Source organism: Acipenser ruthenus, chromosome 2 (genome assembly GCF_902713425.1).
Source record: "Acipenser ruthenus chromosome 2, fAciRut3.2 maternal haplotype, whole genome shotgun sequence".
In the NCBI taxonomy this organism is placed as follows: domain Eukaryota; kingdom Metazoa; phylum Chordata; class Actinopteri; order Acipenseriformes; family Acipenseridae; genus Acipenser; species Acipenser ruthenus.
Window position 1 is genome coordinate 55646232 of NC_081190.1, and position 24980 is coordinate 55671211.

Sequence of the window (24980 nt, forward strand, 5' to 3'; positions counted from 1 at the left end):
TGCTGCGATTACAGCTGTAAGTCGCTTGGGGTATGTCTCTATCAGTTTTGCACTTCGAGAGACTGAAATTTTTGCCCATTCCTCCTTGCAAAACAGCTCGAGCTCAGTGAGGTTGGATGGAGAGCATTTGTGAACAGCAGTTTTCAGTTCTTTCCACAGATTCTCGATTGGATTCAGGTCTGGACTTTGACTTGGCCATTCTAACACCTGGATATGTTTATTTGTGAACCATTCCATTGTAGATTTTGCTTTATGTTTTGGATCATTGTCTTGTTGGAAGACAAATCTCCGTCCCAGTCTCAGGTCTTTTGCAGACTCCATCAGGTTTTCTTCCAGAATGGTCCTGTATTTGGCTCCATCCATCTTCCCATCAATTTTAACCATCTTCCCTGTCCCTGCTGAAGAAAAGCAGGCCCAAACCATGATGCTGCCACCACCATGTTTGACAGTGGGGATGGTGTGTTCAGGGTGATGAGCTGTGTTGCTTTTACGCCAAACATAACGTTTTGCATTGTTGCCAAAAAGTTCGATTTTGGTTTCATCTGACCAGAGCACCTTCTTCCACATGTTTGGTGTGTCTCCCAGGTGGCTTGTGGCAAACTGTAAACGACACTTTTTATGGATATCTTTAAGAAATGGCTTTCTTCTTGCCACTCTTCCATAAAGGCCAGATTTGTGCAGTATACGACTGATTGTTGTCCTATGGACAGAGTCTCCCACCTCAGCTGTAGATCTCTGCAGTTCATCCAGAGTGATCATGGGCCTCTTGGCTGCATCTCTGATCAGTCTTCTCCTTGTATGAGCTGAAAGTTTAGAGGGACGGCCAGGTCTTGGTAGATTTGCAGTGGTCTGATACTCCTTCCATTTCAATATTATCGCTTGCACAGTGCTCCTTGGGATGTTTAAAGCTTGGGAAATCTTTTTGTATCCAAATCCGGCTTTAAACTTCTCCACAACAGTATCTCGGACCTGCCTGGTGTGTTCCTTGTTCTTCATGATGCTCTCTGCGCTTTAAACGGACCTCTGAGACTATCACAGTGCAGGTGCATTTATACGGAGACTTGATTACACACAGGTGGATTCTATTTATCATCATTAGTCATTTAGGTCAACATTGGATCATTCAGAGATCCTCACTGAACTTCTGGAGAGAGTTTGCTGCACTGAAAGTAAAGGGGCTGAATAATTTTGCACGCCCAATTTTTCAGTTTTTTATTTGTTAAAAAAGTTTGAAATATCCAATAAATTTCGTTCCACTTCATGATTGTGTCCCACTTGTTGTTGATTCTTCACAAAAAATTACAGTTTCATATCTTTATGTTTGAAGCCTGAAATGTGGCAAAAGGTCGCAAAGTTCAAGGGGGCCGAATACTTTCGCAAGGCACTGTATATAACAGCACATTACATGGTATTCATTTGTCCTTACAAAAGATTACCATACTTACCTACATTGACTTTGCTAGCCTTTTACTTTTATTCGTTAAAATGTTATGATTTTCCCATATATACCCTAAATACAACCAAGCTGACTTGCAATAAAAAATAAATCTTTGTTGTACCAGCCTTAACAAATGCCCCACCTCGACTCATTGTGTTTTTATCTGTCTCAATACTTACCTGTAGCCGATGTCACGCCAGCCCCGGCTGCTCATGTGGTAATCCACACCTGCTGAAAGCAGGATTTCATGTTGAAGCAACATCTGCTCTCAGTGTGGCGAATCCCTGCGTATTTCAAGGCGGTGTTAAGGGGAGCGCTGCAGGTAGACTTGAGGGCTCTCCATTCCGAACGGTTAATGATTTGAGGGCAGCCTGTCCAAAAACATCAAACATGTTAACACAAAATAATAATACAAAACAAAACAAAAAAAACATTGAGGCATTCAATTGAAACCTATCCAGGCAGGGTTATCCTTACACTCTCTGGGTCAATTGCCTCCTAATTTTTTTTTTTTTTTTGCTAATTTGTCTTTAGCAAGGGCTTTAACATCACAATATACACTCACATGCTCCTATAATGCCCTCACTCTGATTGGTCCACTCTAGAGTTCTGCATGGGGGCGTCGCTCATTCGCTCACACCCGTCCAATCATAATACTGCATATGCAGCTCCTCAGAGCGAGCTGATCAACGGAGGCAGGGTGGGGGGTGGGGAGAGAGAGAGAGAGTTACAGCATTTTACAGTTTACAAGTGTATTCCCATCCCTCCCCAGGGTCCATCACAAAGTCCAAACTGTCGCGGTGCTCTGTCACGACTGCTGAGAGCGCGGACACGTCCTGATAGCAGGGGTTGGTTGAATGTCCCGCTGAGCCGGTGCAGAATTTGAGTATGATGCAATGCGTGGTCCTTCTAACTCTCTGGGGCACTCTGTAACAGGAGAGGGGGAAGCTAGAATCAGAAGCGCATTACTGGCTGGCTGGGAGGCAACAGGGCAGCGGTGTCGTCTTCTCAATCCCAGGTGATACTGATCTGGAACCAAAGAGGTGGAGGGTCGGGGGGTGGCTGGAAGGGATTCAGAAGAGGGAACAGAAGCGGCTGCAGGGATCCTCAGACAGCGGCGTTGACACTGCTCAAGAGCAGGAGGAGAAGTGGAGAGTGAGGAGGAGAGTGGGGAAGGTTTGACTCATCGGTGTTGTGGCAGCCTTGGTAGGGAGTGAGGCAGTACCACTCGGTGGCCAGGGGATGGCATCTGAACCCGGTATACAACCTCTCCCACTCACTCCAGTATTAAGCATGGGCTGATTATTATTATTTGTTTATTTAGCAGACGCCTTTATCCAAGGCGACTTACAAAGACTAGGGTGTGTGAACTATGCATCAGCTACAGAGTCACTTACAACTACGTTTCACCCGAAAGACGGAGCACAAGGAGGTTAAGTTCAGAATGCAGTCTAGCAGGTTCCAGTCCAGCAGCTAAAGCGAGGGCGGGCGGTGGAGAATATCCTGACTGTGGGAAAGGTTTCACCCAGTTAGGAAACCTGAAAACAAACCAGCGAATTCACACAGGAGAGAAACCATTTCACTGCTCTGACTGTGGAAAGAGTTTCAATGTGTTACAAAACCTGAGAAGACACCAGCGAATTCACACAGGAGAGAAACCGTATAGCTGCTCTGACTGTGGCAAGAGTTTCAATCAGTCAGGAACCCTGAGAAAACACCAGCGAATTCACACTGGAGAGAAACAATTTCACTGCTCTGACTGTGGGATGAATTTCAGTTGCACAGAAGACCTGAAAGCACACCAGCTAATTCACACAGGACAGGAACCATATTGGTGCACTGAATGTGAAAAGCGTTTCTTTAACATACCAAGTCTTGAAAGACACCAGCGAATTCACACAGGATTGAAAGAGACCATATTGCTGCTCTGACTGTGGGAAGAGTTTCAATCAGTCAGGAGACATGAAAAAACACCAGTGAATTCACACTGGAGAGAAACCTGTATTGCTCCTCTGACTGTGGGATGACTTTCCGTGTTAAAACCTACCTTCAAACACACCAGTGAATTTACACGTGAGAGAAACTGTTGACCAATCATGTATATAATGTAACAAGGTAAGAGGGAATACATGTTAGACCTCCTTTTCTTTCCCTCCTCCTCCCCCTCCTCTGATCTCTCTATCTCTGTTCCTCTGGAATCTACCACACTCTCTCCCTCTTCCTCCGCTAAGAACCTCGGAGTCACCCTGGACCCCTGCCTCTCTTATTCCCAGCACATCTCCACTCTGGCACGCACTTGCCGATTCTTCCTGAGCAACATCCGAAGAATCCGACCCTTCCTCACCAACTACGCCACCCAGCTCCTGGTCTAGGCCTTGGTACTCTCCCGCCTAGACTACTGCAACTCCCTCCTGGCTGGCCTCCCTGCGTCTACTACCCGTCCGCTCCAGCTCATCCAGAACTCCACTGCTCGCCTGGTGTTCTCTCTGCCTTGCTTCTCCCACGCAACTCCACTACTCCGCTCACTCCACTGGCTACCGATCACCGCTCGCATCCAGTTCAAGACTCTTGTACTAGCCTACAGATGCCTTGACCAGACTGCACCCAGCTACCTCCAGACCCTCATCTCTCCCTACACCCCCACTCGACCTCTCCGCTCCGCCTGCACTAGAAGACTGGCTCTACCTCCTCTACGCTCCCCTGCCTCCAGAGCCCACTCCTTCTCCACCCTCGCTCCGCAGTGGTGGAATGACCTACCTACAGATGTCAGGACAGCCCAGTCCCTGACCATCTTCCGGCGCCTCCTTAAGACTCACCTCTTCAGACAGCACCTGTAGATCTCCTCTGTTTTTCCCCTGGGACACTTATCACCCTTCCTTAAATGCGCTTTATTTGCTCTTATCTGCCCCCTATTTTACTGCATTTAATCCTGTACTTCTGAGTACTGTAATCTGCCAAGTGTTTAATCTGTAGTATTTTGTATTTAATCATATCTTGATGTAACTATCACTGTCACTGTTATCTGCTGTATTATTGAATTGTATTTTGTCACACTTGTACTTGCTTGAACCAAAGTCATTGTATTTATCTTCCTCTTATTGTATTACTTGTACTGTAACACTTGAAATGTATTTGCTTACGATTGTAAGTCGCCCTGGATAAGGGCGTCTGCTAAGAAATAAATAAATAAATAATTAAGTGACTTGCTCAGGGTCACACAATGAGTCAGTGGCTGAGGTGGGATTTGAAACGGGGACCTCCAGGTTACAAGCCCTTTTCTTGATCCACGGGCTATCCAACTTTGGGCAGCGCCCCTTCCTCCGTTGGATAGAGTGTAAGCTTCAGGCCATTTGCTAAAATAATCCATGGCCACCAGCATGTACCTGTTGCCAGACTCCGTGAGGGGAAGGGGGCCCAGGATTTAGATGGCCACCCACTCCATGGCGCTGTTGCAAGGGAGCGTGGGACTGACCGGGGGGCCTTTTCTAGCTGTGCAAAGACTTGTATACTCTGAAATGTCCCGTCCCGAGAGCTCCATGGACCGCGGCCAAGACATTCTGTAAGGTGCGGGGGACCACCAGCTGCCATCTCTCTGTCCGGGTGGCTGGCTCCACAGCTAGCACCACTGTAGCACTCCATCTCTGAGGGGTAGTCACAAGCAGTAGACCTCATGTATGCTTGCTGTTTGTGAAGTGTATTCCCATCCCTCCCCATGGTCCAACACAAAGTCCAAACTGTAGTGGTGCTCTGTCCTGACTGCCTTGCCATTACACTATGCAGAGTCGCAGGCTTACAACTTTAAAATTTCCTATTGAAAATGACCCCCTTAGAGACTGAACTATGCATCAACAACTGCTACCAGTCACCTCGGTTTTACGTCTTATCCGAGGGATGGGTTTATCAAGCCGGTATCTTTCCTCAAGCATTCTAAACTGTAGACAATGTAATGCCATGTTTGTTTCACAATTCCAAATAGCTCTAGCTGTGCTTAAATTTGTGTTTAAGTACAGATTGTGTCAAAATCACACATGCTGTCATTAATTACAAACTTAACACAATTGTGTTACCCTCATTAACACATTTCACACAAACCCAGCTATTCGTAATAAAAAAAAGCTTTTACGGCTCATTGCAACAACTCAAAGCACACCTGAGTCAAAGACACGCAACCCGACGATGCAATCATTTTACTGACTGAAAACTGCAAAAAACTAAACTGTAACTTATTGTATACAGTTCTGTGTTGCCTATCGAACTCGGGAGATACAACCTGCATTTTTTTATTGGCACGTTTTGGTCACGTAATCACCTCTCAGTCAGTTTTGCTCTCGGCTGAGTGGAGGAAATAAAATTTTTTAACTATTTTGAAGTCCTAAGAAAATAAAGCCAGCCCCCCCAGTTGGCAGTGCACTGTTTCGGTGCTGGTCTAGCAAGGGCAGGGAAACACTTCACCACACATCATAACACAGTGCAGCTCCATAGAAGTGGCAACCAGCGCAGAGAGGAGCGCAGGCTTGCAGAAAAGTAGCGTATTGTAGCGATGCTTTGGGGGTATCAGGGATGTGCAAGTAGGTAGTGTAAGTGGTGTGGTTGTGTGTGTGGGCGGGGGAACGAGGGGATATACGGGGGTGCGTGGAAATGACCCGGGAGATTGGGGGAAGACAAGAGTGAGTGGAGAGGGGGCGTGGATGGAGGGAACCCGAAACGCTACAGTATAATGCTATGAAATATGATCCACTTAAGTACTGCAATTTAGAAACAGTTTGACCAGTTGTATTTTATTTACAGTAGTCATACACAAGGACAGTCAGGAGGCTCCAAAGGTTGGCTTGCGATGCTCATGGTTGTTTTTCATGAGGGAATGGACCTCTAGCGTGTCCATAATGTCAATGTATACGTGTGTTTTTACCAGTATTGCTGTACAAAGCAGCAACCCGTTAGCGGCATTTGTGAATAGCTGATTTTAGCAGGTGGTGCCGCTTTTGGGAAATTTTCAATAAGCATGCTACTGTACTCAGTAGCATCTAGAGTACCAAGTACTAATCTACTCTCACGGGATTGCAAACACGTGATTTGAAAAATATCCTGCCCCTGTTGTGAAAGTCAGCGCTGATTGGTCTATTATCGTTTGTGTTCCAAAGCCATGCAAAAAGACGCAGTGCTTTGCACACACTACTCATCGTTTAATACCGTACTCGAGACCACCTCGGGGTAGTCTTAAGTCTGGTTCTACATTAGATCGCATCAGGTAATGCGGTTTGTCAGAAGCATGGACGCTGTAGTACCGTACTACATGTTTTGTGTATCCTCCAATATCCCAGAATGCTTTGTTATATGTTTGGCAAAATACTTAGAACAGGCGCCTGAAAGACTTGCTATCAGTGTACAATCCGCACTAGATGTTCATTTTTATGCTTTTTTTTAAAAAAAAAAAGTTCAAGACATCTTTGTAAAACTAGTGGGGAAAATAACAAAAGCACAAAGTTAAATTAGGTGACTGCAAAAATGAAATGCGAGTTAAAAGAAGGATCGGGGATGAACAATTGACATAATTTGTCAGCTCTGTTTGAAATAAAATTAAGGGGGCCAGAATTAGGCTCAGGCAAGATATGAAGGTAAAAATAAAGACTGTTTTGTAATTAACAGCTTTTTCTGAGTTTAATCATGAAATAGAATCATCTCAGTTTGTTTAAAGGGATGTCGCCTGATTAAAAATAAAACCCCAAAACTTCAAGCCCTACTTGTGTGTGTGTGTGTGTTCGCATTTACTTTTTCCAAAATTCAGTACTTGTTTTATTTATTTTTAGCAATATGGACCTCTATTAATATGGGGCATAACACATTATTGTAAAATAAAATACAGTGCATGGTGGGACACTATCGTATTAATTTTCACTGTTCATTGTGCTGCTGGGAACTGTAACCCAACTATTTTAATAATGTGTATGTGTTAAACCCGACTAAACGTGAAACGGTACTTTAGTGCGGACACTTTGCGCTGGATTAATTCAATTTAGAACGGTTTTGAGTACTGATCTCGAGATCGGGGCTGCGTTGTACCAACTGTGCATAAGTTCTTACTTAGCTTAGTTAAAGAGTAAGTCTTTACTAACTTTGATTTTACACATTACTAAATTTTCACAGGTTGCACCAGCTGTGATAGTTATAATGTAAGACTTAGTTGTTGCTTAAAATTTACGCATACCTTTAGGGAAGTGTAAGCTGTTCGTAGAATCAAAGTGCAACACGACACAGCAACTTTTGCTGCGTGACCTTCTCTTTGATGATGATTTTGTTAACAGTTTTCGTCATCAGCGAATCCTGCTAGACTGCTAGACTTGATAATTATAGGACAGGGTTCTTCAATAGGCGGCCCGTCAAGCCTTTCTTATGGCCCGTCAAGCGTCAGCTGTCCTTCATTACAAAAGCTGTGTCTAAAATGGCAAGTGATGTGTGGGATTAACATAAAAACCAACACATTTGGCAAGCGATCAGAATCAAGGGATACAGCTGCAAGTAATGCACATCACTCGAAAGTGCTTCACACTTTCCAGACACTGACAACAGTAAGAAATGTACCTGCGGCACGCCTCTCAAAGATGACACTATGGATATGCACGTAAGTTTATTTTCCCCTCTGTTTACTGTATTTAATTTAGAAACTTTTCATTTACATTTAAACACATTTGAGCTTGAACATGCATATTTAGACACCGTGCGACACTTTTAATCAGGTGCTTAGTAAGATGCTTATACAACAGAAGAGCTTTCGTTAGTTAACTTGAATGCTTGCTGCGCAGTAATTGTCAGAACATTTTCTAGTTTTAATAGAATTAAAATGAATAACATGCTGTTTTAATACCATTACAGTGAGATTTGTATAATTATTTGTTTGCAAGATGTCATTTGAATACTGGTCAGGAAATTATATTTGCTTAATATTTTTGTTATTAATGGCGATCAAACATTGTATCACTGTAAGTAGTTATTTCTGAGATATATTAGTTGATTGGTGCAAGTGCAGCGTTGCAACGTTTTGTTACTGTATGTAAAGCGTGATTTGATAGTCAGATTTTCATGACCATTTAAACAACCCCCACCAGTACGCACATCTTGAGCGCCCTGTGGCCCCCCCAAGGTTTGGACATTTCCTTATCTGGCAGGCCAGAGAATGTAATTGAGCACCACTGTTATATACTGTAGCGCCAATCAAAACTCGCAGAGTGTCTTTTAAAAAAAGGTCAATGATACAACTCGTAAAAATATGAGGGTCGTAAAATAGAACGGAGGTGGCAGGAATCTAAATTGCATGTTCATTACATCGCATGGAAGGGCCACCTGGTTAAATATAGGAAGGCTCTGGCGTTAGCTAGATCATCATATTATTTTAATTTAATTGAAACAAATAAAAATAATCCTTTTTGCTACCCTAGATAAATTAATTAATCCTTCCCCTAATAATTCTACCTTTGACATTGGCTCCTCTCACAGCTGCAATGATTTCTTACACTTATTTAAAAATAAAATACTAGACGAGATCAGAAACGAGATTCCAGACACCTTCTATTAAGGAGGACTACGGCAGAATTTTACCAACTACACCTATAAGGCTACTATGGGAGCTTTTTATTTGATTATCTTACAGGAGCTAATTCGAGAGCTATTACATGGTCTCTTGATCCTATTCCTACAAAACTATTAAACGATGTTCTTGGTGTTATTAATACCCACATTTTAAAAATTATAAATGGTTCCTCTGGTATAGTTCCCTCAGCACTTAAGGTAGCTGTGGTAAAGCCTATGCTTAAGAAGCACAATTTGGACCCTAAAGTCCTCAATTACTATTATTATTATTATTTATTTCTTAGTTGACACCCTTATCCAGGGCGACTTTCAATTGTTACAAGATATCACATTATTTTTACATACAATTACCCATTTATACAGTTGGGTTTTTTTACTGGAGCAATCTAGGTAAAATACCTTGCTCAAGGGTACAGCAGCAGTGTCCCCCACCTGGGATTGAACCCACAACCCTCCAGTCAAGAGTCCAGAGCCCTAACCACCTAACCACTACTCCACACTGCTATAGGCCAATCTCCAACCTACCATTCTTACATTCTAAACATTTCTAACTTATTGGTATATTTCAGAAGTTTCATTCTGGTTTTCATGCTGCACATAGCACCGACACGGCCATTGTCAGAGTTGTGAATGATCTGCTGATAAACTCTGACTCTGGCTTTCAATCAGTATAAATACTTCTTGATCTCAGTGTTGCCTTTGTTGCCATACTGAATCATCTTGAAGCAGTGCTTCAGCGACCGTCTCTGCCTCCTGGTCTGGCAGAGCGTATGCCTCTGGCCACTTGGTGAAATAATCGAGGGCCACCAAGACGAACCAGTTCCCCTAATCTGAGCGGGGAAAGGGGCCCAGGAAATCCATGGCAACCCTCTCCATGGGTCCGCCGACCTGGTACTGCTGGAGGGGGGTGTGCGACCGGCCTGGGGGTCCTTTCCGAGCAGTGCTGGTGTCACAGCGCCGACAGTGATCCTCCTCCTCCCTTCTGCACTGTCCCCAGTAGAAGGCTTGGTGAAGCCACCGCAGCGTCTTCGTCACCCCAAAGTGTCCGGTGCCTGGGGTTCCATGGTGGGAGTCGAGCATCTCCCAGCGTAATGCTTGAGGGACCATCACCTGCCACCTTGCCTCCTTCCATTGCCACTGGAGGACTCCATCCCTCAAGGCCAGTCCAGGCCATTGCGACCACAGCCCTCGGGTAGCAGTGGAGTGCTGAGCTACCTCCTCCCATGGGGGCTTCTGCTGGTCCTCAAGTCACTGCCTCACTGGACGCAGTTCCGGGTTGTCCTCCTGGTGCCTTCTCCACTCTGCCCTCTCCACCGGTACCACCACGCAGCATCACTCTTCCTCCCCCTTGGACGATCTCCTCCTTCCTGCTGCAGTGTGCACTGCCCTCAGGTGCACAGGGCTGATGGGACAAGGGCGCCAGCGTTGGCATGCCTTTCTCCTGCCCGGTTATATTTTGTATTGAAAGGTCTGCAGCTGTTCTATCCAGCAGGTGACCTGTCCCTTAGGCTCTTGCAACGTCATCAGCCAATGTAGGGCGGCGTGATCTGTCCGGATTGTGAAGGGGAGTCCACAGAGGTGGATGAAAATGGCAGGCCGACTCAACCACCGCCAGAAGTTGACACAGTAGCAGCGTTCTGCCTTGCTGTGCGACCGGCTGTAGTACGCCACTGCATGCTCCCATTCGGGCCTCAGTTGGGACAAGACAGCTCCGATGCCCTCGTCGCTCATATCGGTGTCTAGCAGGAAGAGAGAGTGGGGGTCCGGCGGAGCCAGCACTGGAGACTGGCACCGGGCGCTCTTCAATCGAGCAAACGCCTCCTGGCGCTCAGGAGTCCACACAAAGGGCTCTTCTTTCCACAGGATGCTGTGCAGGGGGGTAGTGATGGTGGCAAAGCCCTGCACAAACCTCCTATAATAAGAGGCGAGCTTCAGGAAGCCCCTGAGTTGGCATGGGTTGATAGGTGTGGGCCAGTCCCGGACAGCCTCAATCTTGCTGGCCTCCGTGCTGATGCCCTCTTCTCCGACCCGGTGCCCCAGGAAGGTGACCTCTGTATGCATCAGCTGGCATTTCTCCAGGTGCAGCATGATCCCCACTGCCGTTACTTGCCGGAGCACCTCTCGCAGGGAAACCAGGGCCGCCTGGAAGGTCCTCCAATGGACAAGCAGGTTGTCCAGGTAAAACAGGCATTCTGTGGGGGGCACCCCTGCCAACACCTTCTCCATCAGCCGTTCGAACGTTACAAAGTCCAAATGGCATTACCGTGAACTGCCATAGCCCTCGGCCAGTGGAGAAGGCAGTTTTGGGTCGTGCAGAGGGGGCCACAGCTACCTGCCAGTAGCCACTTCGGAGAAGAACCACCAGGTCCCGGACACCAGATCCAGGGACTCATCGATGTGGGGGAGGGGGTATGAGTCCTTCTCCGTCATGTCGTTCAAGCTCCGGTAGTCGACGCAGAAGCACCCCTTGTCGTCCTTCTTGGGGACCATGACCGCCGGGGACGTCCAGGGGCTGTCTGAAGGTTCAATTATGCCGGCCTCTCTCATCTCCTGAAGGACTTGTTCTGTGGCCTCCTGCCGTGCCAGTGGTTGTCGGCAAGGGCGAAGCTTAATGGGACTAGCCTCCCCTGTCTCAATCTGGTGTTGGATCTGGTGTTGGACCAGGTGTGTCTGGGCCACATCCTCCAAAGTGGTGGCAAAGCTAGAACGGTACTCAAACAACAGCTTCCACAGCTGGGCCTGCTGCTCCGGGCAAAGCCCCTCGCAGTTCTGATGCCAGACTGTGGTCATCGTGGCAACAGTGGGGTCCTCTGCTGTGGCTGGCAAGGCCCTGTTGAGAAAGCTCAATCCTATAGGAGCTGGAAGAAGGCGAGAGGGGGGAGGGGGTTGATTCTTCTGAGCTCGCCTGGGCCGGGGAAAGGCTGAGTTCCCCCATTCCAGCGGCTCCATCTGTGTTTTCGTTGCTCCAAGGCAGGGACACCGTCCCTCGGGCAAGTGGACCAGAGGCCACAGGTTGTAAGCCTGGGTGGTGGTCGAGGTTTCCGGTTCAGTTTGTTGAGCAGCCCAGGGGAGGGCTGAGGTTTGCGGTGGAGCAGGCTGAAGTCCCTTGCGACATTGGGCCCGTCGAGAGGCTGCGTTGTCCTTGGCGACACTGGCGCATGATGAGGCTGGTGGCCCGGTGTGTGGCGATGCCCAAGGTAAGGCTGAGGTCCGTCAGGGGTGAGCAGGGGTTTGCGGTGGCGCATGTTGAAGCCCCCTGCGGCGTTGGGCTCGTTGAGAGGCTGCGTGGTCCCTGGTGACGCTGGTGCCTGACTCAGCTGGTGGCCTGACTCAGCTGGTGGCCTGGTGCATAGTGGAGCCCGGGGGAGGGCTGAGGTCCCCCTTCTCACTGCAGCGGGTGGTTCTGCCCTTGGCCGGTCCCGAAGCTATCGAACAGAGGGATCCCGACCCCTCGACAGCCTCAGGAGGAAGGCAGGCTACTCCGGGTAGGCTAAGGCCAAGGCAGAGACCCCCTGTATGTGCATTTTCCCGGTTCTGAGGTCTACTTGCCTGCCTGTGTAGCACAGAAAGTCCAGGCACACTATGCAGGGGTCCTGTACAGCTTCTAGCCAGACAGGGGGATGTACTGACCGTCCAGCTACTTCTATAGCAAGGTTGCCCTTCCCTTGCAGTGGCGCAAGCTCTCCTGTCACAGTGTGCAACTGGGTTCCAGTTTTGCTTGGTGCTCCAGGGTGAAAGCGACTGTGTTGGGGGTCAGTGTCGTCCCAGCTATGCGGGTCCCTTGGCGTTTCTCTGCAGCTGCTGTGTCAGGTGTTGCGGTGCAGCACCTCCTGCTGGGCAGTGGCACTGTAGGTGGCTGGGCTGTCTTCAGCCCCAGCACAGTCGCGGGTGTGTGGTAGGGCTGCCTCTTCTGCTGACTCCACTCGCTCCCAGAGGCCCAGTCATGCTCCCCCTCCTGGAACACAGCCTTAACTTGTTCTGGGTCTCTGGTACGGTTAGCCAGGCATCTCATACTGGACCATCTCGTCTGGGCCCAGGTCCAGCAGTACCTGCAGCGCTTTTCCTTCCAACGCAGCTGCTTTTACCACCTGCCTGCTCGCCCTGGGCATCATGTTACCCCCCCACTCAGCTCATTCTCCCTCCCGCGATTGGCGCCGGCCCATGTTGGGGCTTAACTCTATGCTCTCTCATCAAACACCGGTGCCCCGTAGCTACTACAGCCATTCATGTCGATGTTGGTTAAGCAAAGTAATGCCTCTTGGTTTAAACAGGCAATTATGTTGCTGGCTTTCTCTTTATCTGTCCATTCATTTATCATTGCCATTATTTCATTTTTTTTTACAAAATGTCGCCAATCGGCCTTACCATCATACTGTAGTTGACTGTAATAGGCCCCTTTGTTTACATCCTGTCGAAGTGTGTGTGTGTCCAGTGGTGACGTGGCCTCTTCCTTGATGCGCACTTGCACTGCTCCAATCTCTATGTGCGATGACGTACTTGTTGTCCCTTCTTCCTCGATGACGATGACGCAGTGCCGTCCTCCCAGCTCCGCCATCTTGACCCCTCGTTTTTCTTCGGCCAATGGCTCTCGCCTCTCCCTTGCTCTGCGCCATCTCCTTCCCATGTGGCGCCTGTTCTTAGGTTGCTCCTGACCCTCAGCTCAGCTACACATAACAGCACACATCTGACTAAAATACAAATGTTGAATGTGTTTAATTAGGTACGTCGCCCGCAGGAACAACAAGTTCCTCTGAGCCCATGTCAATAGCCTGAGGGCCATGCGATGCAACCCTGGGGACCGTAGGCCACCCTGGTGGTTTACATACGCCACCACTGTCGTGTTGTCTGTCCAGATCAACACGTGTACCCCTCAGCACCAGGAGGAAGTAGTGGAGAGCAAGGGAGACCGCTTGCACTTCCAGCATGTTTATATGCAGGGATGTCCAGCGGTCCGGCCAGAATCTGCGTACTCCTCTGCCTTCCCAGACCGCCCCCCAACCCAAGATGGAGGCGTCTGTTGTCACCACTTGGCGGTTCAACACTACTCCCATTCGCACACCCTCGCGCAGGTGAGAGGTCATCCTCCACCAGCGTAGGGCTGCCAAGCACTCGTGAGACACAGGCAGCTGACGGTGTCTGTTGCGTATGGTGTTGAGGTGGAACGCATTGAGCCACACTTGTAGCGGGCACATGCGAAGCAGACCCAGCTGAATGGCCGATATGGCTGCGGCCATCAGACCCAACAGTTTCTGGCACAATAGGAGGGTGACCTGCGATCCCTGTCAAAACAGGGAAAGGCAACCCTGGATAGCTGCAACTCTGTCGTCTGACAGGTATGCATGCATCGTACTGCAGTCCAGCCGGAGCCCCAAGTATGTCGTGGACTGCACTGGTGTAAGACAACTCTTTGCATCATTGATGGTGAGGCCCAGCCTCGACAGATGCTCTGTCACGACCGCCACTGCTCCCTTTCGTGACTGAGAACAGTCCTATTGACAGTCCGCGTCTGAGGAGCTCGCCAGTGGTTCGACCTGCCCCACACGGGACTGCGGGGAGGGAGCAATGCGGCCACTTGCCGGAACGCCTCGTGTTCCCAGTGGGATCTCTGCAAGATGTCCTCCACAGCTGGCCCAAAGGTATGTCATGGGGATATAGGTGCGTCTAGCAGCGCGGCCTTATTCGCGTCAGGAACTCTGGCTTGTGACAGCCACAGTTGCCTACGAGCCACAATCAAGCTTGCCCTTGGAGACCGGTGATCTGCAGCAGATTGCTGAACAGGAGACATATCTCCATGGCCACCGGCTCAGGGAGCGGGGCCTCGCACAGTACACCATCCACATAGGCTGTAAGCACGTTCACCATGTTTGACAGGCAAGTTGCCTGCGCTTCTGCTACATATGCCCGCTTGAGATGCATTTCCGTCACCCTGCATTTAGGGTTCGGGCACGCCGGGTCTCTAGCTAAACCACTCACCAACGGGGCCTTAACTAGGGCTGTGATGGTGGAGTCTACTGGGGGGAACCCCGCTAGGCCCAGCTTTTCCGAGCCGCGCCTTCTAGAGAGGCAAGTGGTGCAGCCTGTTTTAGCACACTAGGACCTGATGCCGGACGATTCCAGGAAGCGCATACCTCCTCCATGAAGTCTGGGAAGGCCGGGAACTTTTGAGGGCAAGGAGCCATCGCCTACGTCTGGAAGACAGACCGGCGCGGTTCTGCCGCTGGCGTCCAGGGGACGTGCAGAAATGCTGCAGCACGTTCCATCACTGAGCTAGACAACGGAGGAGCAATAGCTTCCGAGGCTACCTCGAAGCCAGGTTCTTCCTCAGCAGGGGGTTCAAGCTCCCCTCTTACCTATATGTCAGAGGAGAAGGAGGCCCCATCCCCAGAGGCCGCTATAGAAAGTGTGTCCTCTTGCACCAGCTGGGATGCCTCTTCCCATCCACCCTGATCTCCCCTGGGGGAGGGGGGTATGGCAATTGGGGCTGCAACGGAGCTGGGACTGCGGCCGGGGCCGCAGGTGCCTGTTTGGCCAAGAGCTCCAGGACCTGCCTCGAACGCTTCACCCTTCTCACCTGCGGAGATGGGGAAAGACTACGGGGGGCCTGCACATCGAGGATGTCCAGCAGAGGATCCTGGGATAGGTCATGGAGGAGGGGTTCTGGGGCTCCAAGAGCCGCCGACGGTCCAGCCACCGAGGACGCGGAACTCACCTTCGTGGCCCTCTCCAACCTATTTTCCTTCACCCTAGGCTGAAAAGTCGCAGAGATGCTGCAGGCCACCTCCCTCTCGAAGGCCGTGGTGTTGGACGTCCAAGCACCGTCCAGAGGGTATGCTTATCCTCCTGTGTGATATTTGCATTTCAGGCTGTGCAGAGGTGGAACCCTGACTTGCCTGGCATGAGTTTGGTGTTCTGCATTGGCTTGCTCTGGTTGTAACGGCGCTCAAGCACTGATTAATAGTGCAGCGTCGTGCGTTCAACCACTAGCGCTGTAGCGGAGGGCACTGAACACCGTGCGCCATGTGCACCGTGCGTACTGAGTAGTACGTGAGCACCGAGTACCATGCAGCAACGTATGCCAGTGCACTAGTGTAGCGGTGCACACCAGGTACTGTAAGCACTATGTGCTCAGTGTACTGTGCAGCACCACGCGCTTGTGCACTGACGCTGTCACAATCGGCCGATCACCGTGTGGACCGAGTACCATGCAGCACTGCGCGTTATTGCAGTAGCGTTTAGCAGTGGGCACCAAGCACCATCTGCACCGTGCACTGTGTGTCTGTGCACTGACGCTGTAGCGCTGGACACCGTGTGCTGTATGCAATGAGCACCTTGCACACCGAGATACCGAAGTACCAAGGGCTATGCATGCGCCGCGGTACCAAAGCACCGGGGGGTAGCTATGCAATTGTGCCTACCCTAACCGCGCGGTCACACACCTGGTCAGCACGTGGCATGCACCAGGAGGACACAAGGGCTGAAGCCACGGTGGGCAAGTTGAAGCAGACAGCAGAAAACCACAGTAGAATAGATAGGAGAGAACACACTGTTTGTTTACAAGGCCCGACTCACCAAGGTGGGCGGGCCTACACAGCCAGCAAGGTCTACGCGACAGCGGAGATGCGGCAAGGCCTAGCCCCGTGGAGGAGAGCACGGCTGGAAGAGTCACTCAACAGCCGGGATGCAGCAAGGCCTAGCCCCGCGGAGGAACTGTGTACTCAAGAAAGAAATAGACAACCACTCGCGGGTGACTGCACAGGCAGTCGCTCACACACGACAGACAGATAACAAAGAGCTACCTACCACGCAAGCAAGGAGGCCACTGAAAGACAGAAAGGCGAAAGGCTCTGTCTTTTCAAAGTCGTTGATTCCGAGAAAGCGGCAAGTCAGCTTTCAGCACGAATGCAAGGGAGAAGCTCTTTTCTATCAACATGCTCAGCTCAACACAGAGGTCTTACCGTACTGTCTTGAGAAGGAAAAAGAGAAATGGCTTCCTCAGGATGATGGTTTTAATCCCTCGGTAGGCGGAACCGAGTGCATCATCCCAGGAAGGGGCCTATCGGCAGCTCTGGTATTGAGAGCTCATCAATTACCTAGGCATATCCCATACATAATGCCGTTGGTGGTCGAACTGAAAGAGAACTATGTATTATACATGGATGAAGACTATACTTGCATCCTGAGTCATTTGGAAAACAGACAAAATACCACAGTGGTGTTGTCAAAAAGTAACAATTCCTCTAGAGGAAAATATACTTTAACTTTGACCCATTCAACTCCTCGAGACCGGCACTTTCAATTCAAACTCGTTTTCAATCACTCGACAACACCTACATTACAGGAATGTTCATTAATGATTAACAAAATGAGAATATGTAAAAAAAAAAAAAAATGATAAAGCTGGTACATTCGTATCTCAGAGAAATTGGAGAGGTAAAGGCAATCATATAAAGCTGAAGCACTAACGGATAGCGACATAGAACGTCTGTACAGCAGTGAAACACGATGTTTAATAAAACCGAACCATAGTGCTGAACCTCGTCTTCTTTAATATTAGCATCACAAGGGTATCCATGTATTATAAAAAAAAAAAAAAAAACAGACGGGCCTCATTTTGACACATTTTGAAAAACACGAGGTTGTAAGACTGAGTGCACAACACAGAGTTCGAAAACAATGCAATGTCTTTATTTAAGGAATACAGCGACTCCATAACTATAGCATTCAAACAACACTACAACATTTAGGAAAACAATAAACTCTTGGGCGTTTAAAGTCGAGCCTAAAAAGTCCTGTACACATTGGGTACAGGTCCTACCTAGGCTGTTCTTGCGGCCTCTCGCAAAGCTTGACCCACGGTACACATTTTTCAAAATTAGTCTTTGGTTTGGGGAAAGAAATACAATGTATTCCACCTTTCAAATGCTCTGGTTGCCTTGAGTCGCTGTTATAAGTGCCCCAGCCACTCCTTTTTAACATTTTACACCTGTACTGAAGAAAACCCTATATCGTAACATGGTGAAATGACATTTGTTTGTCCGAAGTTATGGCGGTTGGATACCGTAACTAAGCACGTGATGAGCTATACGCTCTCTGATTGGCTGGTTGCGTCAATTTCCCCCTGTTTAGAAGAAACTTTAAGAGAAGGGAGGGGGGCTTAGAGCAGAAACAGTGATTAGCCAATTACATGTGAGAGGACTGCAGTCTTAGTTCAAGACAGGCTGACCAGATCGGCCGTTTTGATGATTGTCAGTGCTGCGAAGGAATTTTAAGGTAAGAATGAAAATATACACTACCGGTCAAAAGTTTTAGAACACCCCCATTTTTCCAGTTTTTATTGAAATTTAAGCAGTTCAAGTCCAGTGAATAACCTGAAATGGTACAAAGGTAAGCGGTAAACTGCCAGAGGGTAAAAAAAAAAGTTTAGGTTACCAAAAACTGAAAAATAATGTACATTTCAGAGTTATACAAAAAGGCCTTTTTCAGGGAACAAGTAATGGGTTAACAACTTACAGCTGTTCTATAGCAATGGAAGTAAATTAAGCCTTGAAAGTTGATGCTAACAATTCCTACAGGTGTCCCAACTTTTGTTGATTACTTACAAACCCTCTGTCTGTATAAAAGCAGTGTTGGAACAGACTGTGTTACTACATCCTCTTAAGCATTATTTGGACAGTATTGTACTGCAGGAAGTAGTATATTGCTCTCATAATGGCGAGAAAAAGGCAATTAACAAAGGAAGACAGACAGACCATTATAACCCTTAAAAGTGTAGGTCTTTCCTTTAGAGAAATTGCAAAGAAAGCCAAGGTGTCAGTGAGTACAGTTTCCTACACCATCAAAAGTCACTTGGAAACTGGAGGAAACTCTGACAGGAAGAGGTCTGGCAGACCCAAAGCCACAACAGAATCAGAAGACAAGTTTCTGAGAGTCAACAGCTTGCGTGATAGGCGGCTCGCAGGACAACAGCTTCAAGCACAGCTTAACACTGGTCGAAGTAAGCAAGTCTCAGTTTCAACTGTGAAGAGACGACTTCGAGCTGCAGGTTTGACAGGTCGAGTGGCAGTAAGAAAGCCATTGCTAAGATGGCAAAATAAGAAAAAGAGGCTTGCCTGGGCCATGAAGCACCGCCAGTGGACTACTGAAGACTGGAAGAAGGTCTTATGGACCGATGAATCAAAATTTGAAATCTTCGGTTCATCACGCAGGGTTTTTGTACGCCGTCGAGTAGGAGAAAGGATGGTTCCTCGGTGTGTGACACCAACTGTCAAACATGGAGGAGGAAGCGTGATGGTCTGGGGCTCTTTTGCTGGATCCAGAGTCGGCGACTTGCACAGAGTGAGTGGCACCCTGAACCAAAACTGCTACCACAGCATTTTGCAGCACCATGCAATACCCTCTGGTATACGCCTAGTTGGTCAGGGGTTCATCCTACAGCAAGATAATGACCCAAAACATACCTCCAGGCTATGTCAGAACTACCTTAGAAGAAAAGAACAAGACAGTAGGCTTCAAATCTTGGAATGGCCAGCACAGTCTCCAGACTTAAACCCCATCGAGCTGGTTTGGGATGAAATGGACAGAAGGGTGAAAGCAAAGCAACCTACAAGTGCAACACATTTGTGGGAACTTCTGCAACAGTGTTGGGAAGAACTTTCCGAACAATATTTGATTTCCATTGTAGAAAGAATGCCACGAGCGTGTTTGGCTGTTATATCTGCAAAAGGTGGCTACTTTGATGAGTCAAAAATTTAGATTAAATTTTGTTAAACAAAACGATTCCATGATTTCTTTTTTTATCTCCAATTGTTTATTTGTTCTATGCTTTAATTTCAGAGTACATTGAGATATTAAACTGCGTAAATTTCAATAAAAACTGGAAAAATGGAGGTGTTCTAAAACTTTTGACCGGTAGTGTATATATATATTTTGATTGTGTGATTATGTCGGCATTTGCTGCTTAATTGTACATTAGACATTGATGCACTGCACAGTCAACTGTTCAAACAGAGAATGAGTGAAGATAGAAAAAAAATGCACTCATTAATTACGCTAAAATTAGCGTTTAACAGAATGTACCTTTAATTGTTTTTCATATGCATACATGCACATTTCTTTATTTGGCTCTGGTTTAAAATATAAGCGGGATCGAGCCATGTTGTGAAAAAGCGGGTCAAAAATTAATTAGGTTTCTTTCTTTCTTTCTTTTTTGTTGTTCATTGGGATTTTGCTGTCGGTAGAATGGCAGATAGCAGACCGCGTGTGTGGTAGAACGGGTACAATTAACACTGTATTGTATTGGTAAGGTGATGGTTTTGTGCCAAAATGAAAATAAAATAAAATAAATAACGAAATAAATGGATAAATAAGATAAATAAATATTATTTATTTAATTATCTATTTATTTATGCTACCAGTTTCTTAAACGCTAATGATGTAACAACAAACAAAGTCTGTCAGTCTATCTCAATGAGGGGTGATAAAAAAGTTTTGAAAATGTGTGAGAATGAAGATTTATTTTTGGACCATCTCCAAGCAGCTTGATGTTCCTGTGACAACAGTTGCAAATATTATTAAGAAGTTTAAGGTCCATGGAACTGTAGACAACCTCCCTGGGCGCGGCCGCAAGAGGAAAATCGACCCCAGAGTGAACAGAAGGATAGTGCCAATGGTAGAAAAAGAACCAAGGATGACTGCCAAAGAGATACAAGCTGAACTCCAAGGTGAAGGTACGTCAGTTTCTGATCGCACCATCCGTCGCTTTTTGAGCGAAAGTGGGCTCCATGGAAGAAGACTCATGAGGACTCCACTTTTGACAGAAAAACACAAAAAAGCCAGACTGGAATTTGCTAAAATGCATATTGACAAGCCACAATCCTTCTGGGAGAATGTCCTTTGGACAGATGAGTCAAAACTGGAGCTTTTTGGCAAGTCACATCAGCTCTATGTTCACAGACAAAAAAATGAAGCTTTCAAAGAAAAGAACACCATACCTACATTGAAACATGGAGGAGGCTCGGTTATGTTTTGGGGCTGCTTTGCTGCGCCTGGCACAGGGTGCCTTGAATCTGTGCAGAGCACAATGAAATCTCAAGACTATCAAGGCATTCTGGAGCGAAACGTACTGCCCAGTGTCAGAAAGCTCTGTCTCAGTCGCAGGTCATGGGTCCTCCAACAGGATAATGAACCCAAAACACACAACTAAAAGCACCCAAGAATGGATAAGAACAAAACATTGGACTATTCTGAAGTGGCCTTCTATGAGTCCTGATCTGAATCCTATCGAACATCTATGGAAAGAGCTGAAACTTGCAGTCTGGAGAAGGCACCCATCAAACCTGAGACAGCTGGAGCAGTTTGCTCAGGAAGAGTGGGCCAAACTACCTGTTAACAGGTGCAGAAGTCTCATTGAGAGCTACAGAAAACGTTTGATTGCAGTGATTGCCTCTAAAGGTTGTGCAACAAAATATTAGGTTAGCGGTCCCATCATTTTTGTCCATGCCATTTTCATTTGTTTTCTTATTTACAATATTATGTTGAATAAAAAATCAAAAGCAAAGTCTGATTTCTATTAAATATGGAATAAACAATGGTGGATGCCAATTACTTTTGTCAGTTTCAAGTTATTTCAGAGAAAATTGTGCATTCTTCGTTTTTTGCGGCGGGGTACCAACAAATTTGAGCACGTCTGTATGCACCAAAAAAAAAAGTATCTTCCTTTTGTTGTGATATCGTAACAATATGTACCCAGGTGCTTGTGAGAGATACTGGAGGTTCATTTATAGAGGCTGTACGCCTTTAAGAAGAAAGGCGTGATGGGATATCAGCTTTTGTCAGCTGACATACAAATGCTTAACAGTGCAGAGGTGCTTGATTATTACACTCCGGTTTCATGCAACAGTTGTGATGGTGACCAAACGTGTGCGAGTACTGTTGTGTTAAAATGAACAGTTGCATTCAAAAAATGTAGAATAGCAAAAAAAAAAATAGATGTGCATTAACAAAATGCACTGAAAACAATTTAAATGAAGCAATAAGCTCAATAATTAAGTTAAAAAGGAAGTGAAAAGGTTGCAGTTTTTTTGTGTTCACCCCAATAACCCTACGTTATCTTTCCCCAGTCAAATCGTAGAGTGCCTAAATAAGCACGGTAATTTACCATATTAAAAAACAGTAATGAAAAAGAACATGTAGAACAGAAAAAAGCACAACCAGATGTAGTCAACGAAAAACAAATTCTTTAAATTCTTTGTCGTATTGTATATTTAAGGTAAGACAAGTTTATTTTTCTGTTAAGTGATGCCGGCAATATTGTTCTGCCACCCGACTACAGAATTCCTGGGGAGAACCCTTTAGCAGGGCTACATTTAGACGGTTGCCCAGATTGACCAAATTTCTGCTTGGGCGACTTGAACCCCTAACTTACTAGCGCAGATTGACGACAAATCATTATGGTCCAAGTAGAGTTTTTTTCAGCAAGAAATTGAGCAAATCTGCATTGTTTTAAATAAAACAAAAGTTCCAGTTTCAAGCGATAATTCCATTGCTAAAAACAATCCAAAGTCAATATGAAACACATTTTTTCATTGGCTGATACAGGTGCGCACGACTTCACTCTCTATTTCTGACAAAATAACTGAAGATTTAAGCCAATCAAAGCGTGGCTTTCAGTGTGACGTTAAGGACGCTATACGAAGTGATGCACTGTCAATAATATAAAAGATGTGGCGATATCTGAACGTGTGCCTCCTGCCAAAAGAAAAGTGTCAAACTCATGGTTGCTTTCTTTAAGACTGATGTTAATATAACACAAGGGTTATCTTTCTGGCAGAGTAATGGTGTTTGATGCATCCTTACACAAGCAAATGTGGTCTCACAATAATAAAATACAAATGTATTGTTTTTGTATGTTGCACTATTGCAGGACTGTCAAATTTCGGCAGAGTAAGGAGGGGGGGATTTTGGCTCTCTATATTATGAAGGATTCAGGTCTTATAAACATGATGGAGAATGAGTTGAATGAGGACAATCTTCTAAAAGTTTGGAGGGTAACAAATAAATGACAGTTGAAAGATAAATTCTTTGCTACAGATGTATACCATAAAAATATTTTAGTATCATATATAGTGAAAGAATAACAATTTAACTATTTGAATTGAAATGTTCAGAACAAACCAACTTACCACATTGTGAGATTAAATGAACATTGTTTACATTGATGTAAATGTTTTGTGACTTAAATATTTCCTAGGAAACAGTCAATGTTTGCAATGCCATGATTTGTGTAGGACACGTTTGGCCACACCAGTTTTTTTCTGGGCCACTAAACTCTTACCTGGGTGAGTAAGTTGACAAACCTGGTGGCCTAGGTGGCCTCCCAAGTTGTAAAACCTTATCTACAGCACTGATATAGTCATAAAACTTTTAGCCTGCAATGACATTTAGTATTTTTTCTTCTTCAGATTGCGTATCTTGCCTCTGGGTGGTGCAAACCTTGGGGCGAGTGTGTGCCGCATGCTGCGGAAGATTGGGACGAATGGACTTTGGTCCAACTACAGTCAGAAGGGGAGAAAAGGAAAGAAGTTTGAGAACCTTCCCACAAGCAGATCAGTCATCCATAAGTTGAACAACAAATCATTTTTAGTGTGATACAAATCTGAGAACCTTCCATTGTCTTTATTGGCTGGGGATGGGAGCAAGTTATTCTTAAATTCATAAGGTGGGACGGGAGGTCAAATTTACACCTGTTATTAAAAAGTGGTAAAACCATAGTTCATCAGCAAGTATTTAATTTGAGATTTGTTCTCTGCAAGAAATTGTTTTGTTAATTTGTTTATCAAAACGAGCAAGATGGGCTGAATGGCCTCCTCTCGTTTGTAAACTTTCTTATGTTCTCATGTTCTTAAATGCACATTGTTATAAACATAATATTCAGATGACATTGTTTCCCTTTTAGGAGCATGTGTGAGGAACCATCCCAAGGCCAAAATATCAGCATCGAGTTAGAGATTGGCTAGACACTGAAACATGCACCAAACAAAGCAGGAGGGAAGAACAAGGTAAAAGACATTCAAATATAAACCTGCTTGTCACATGCAGGAAAGTGGTTTAAATATATAACCTACAAAACTTGTTTATGTTAATTAAAAAAATGATAGGCCGTGGGTGGGGAAATTCCTAAAAATTGTGCACCAAAAAAATCTGAGCCCCTTCCAAACCAATAAAAATTACATGTTTTGGACAAGTGTAAAAAATGATAACCCTCTCCCCTATGCCAACTTAAAAAAAAACACTTTGTTATATTTTTCAGACACCAACCGCTTCAGAAGTGACTAGAGATGGAGTTCAGCTCTGAAGATGAGGACAATGATTAATGATTTGTAATTCCATAAAACAAGAAGTGTAAAGTGCTAAATAAATGTCATTAACAGAAGCTCAGTATCCTGTTTTTATTGATATCTGAATGTTGCCATAAGGTTGTGAGAATGTTCTAAGGATGTTGTACCACAACGCTATGATGAAACAAACCATCCGTTTGAACGCTGCTACAGCGTTTTACCAAAGCGTTGCCACAACTAAAGTGTAACGTGGCAGCGTTGCAACAGTGTAAAATTGTTAGCTGGGTGGGGACTATCTTGATTGGTATTAACTTGCATACTAGTTTAGTACCATCCTCCGTACTAACCACGGGATCATCCCCAGTTAGTACGCTCCTTTTAGTTTGTTGCAGTTGACCCCCTGTGTCAATTGGGGTGTTCTCTGATCCATACCAGGTGTGGCTAATCAGACTTACAAAATTGAATGCGCTCACCTAATTACATTTCTGACATGGAGTCAAGGGAGAAGCCAGTCTGTCCTAAACAAAACATACACAATTACATCTGGCAGTGTACAGTAGCATGTGTAAACATTTTCATTTTCTAAGTACCTTAATCTGGTATTCTCTTCGAAATAACAAACG

The 24980-nt window shown here is 46.2% G+C and overlaps 2 long non-coding RNA genes across 2 annotated transcripts; one reads left to right on the forward strand and one right to left on the reverse strand.

The window, feature by feature from the left end:
* Positions 1-1617: 1617 nt before the first annotated feature.
* Positions 1618-7740, reverse strand: LOC131705176 (uncharacterized). The gene is made up of 3 exons (XR_009310213.1): positions 7644-7740; positions 2004-2120; positions 1618-1809 (listed from the first exon to the last, which is right to left on the reverse strand). It is a non-coding gene; the product is annotated as an uncharacterized LOC131705176 (long non-coding RNA).
* A 107-nt stretch (positions 7741-7847) lies between these two features.
* LOC131705182 (uncharacterized) lies at positions 7848-24451 on the forward strand. Its single transcript, XR_009310216.1, has 4 exons — positions 7848-8057; positions 23482-23738; positions 23976-24078; positions 24330-24451. It is a non-coding gene; the product is annotated as an uncharacterized LOC131705182 (long non-coding RNA).
* Positions 24452-24980: the final 529 nt, after the last annotated feature.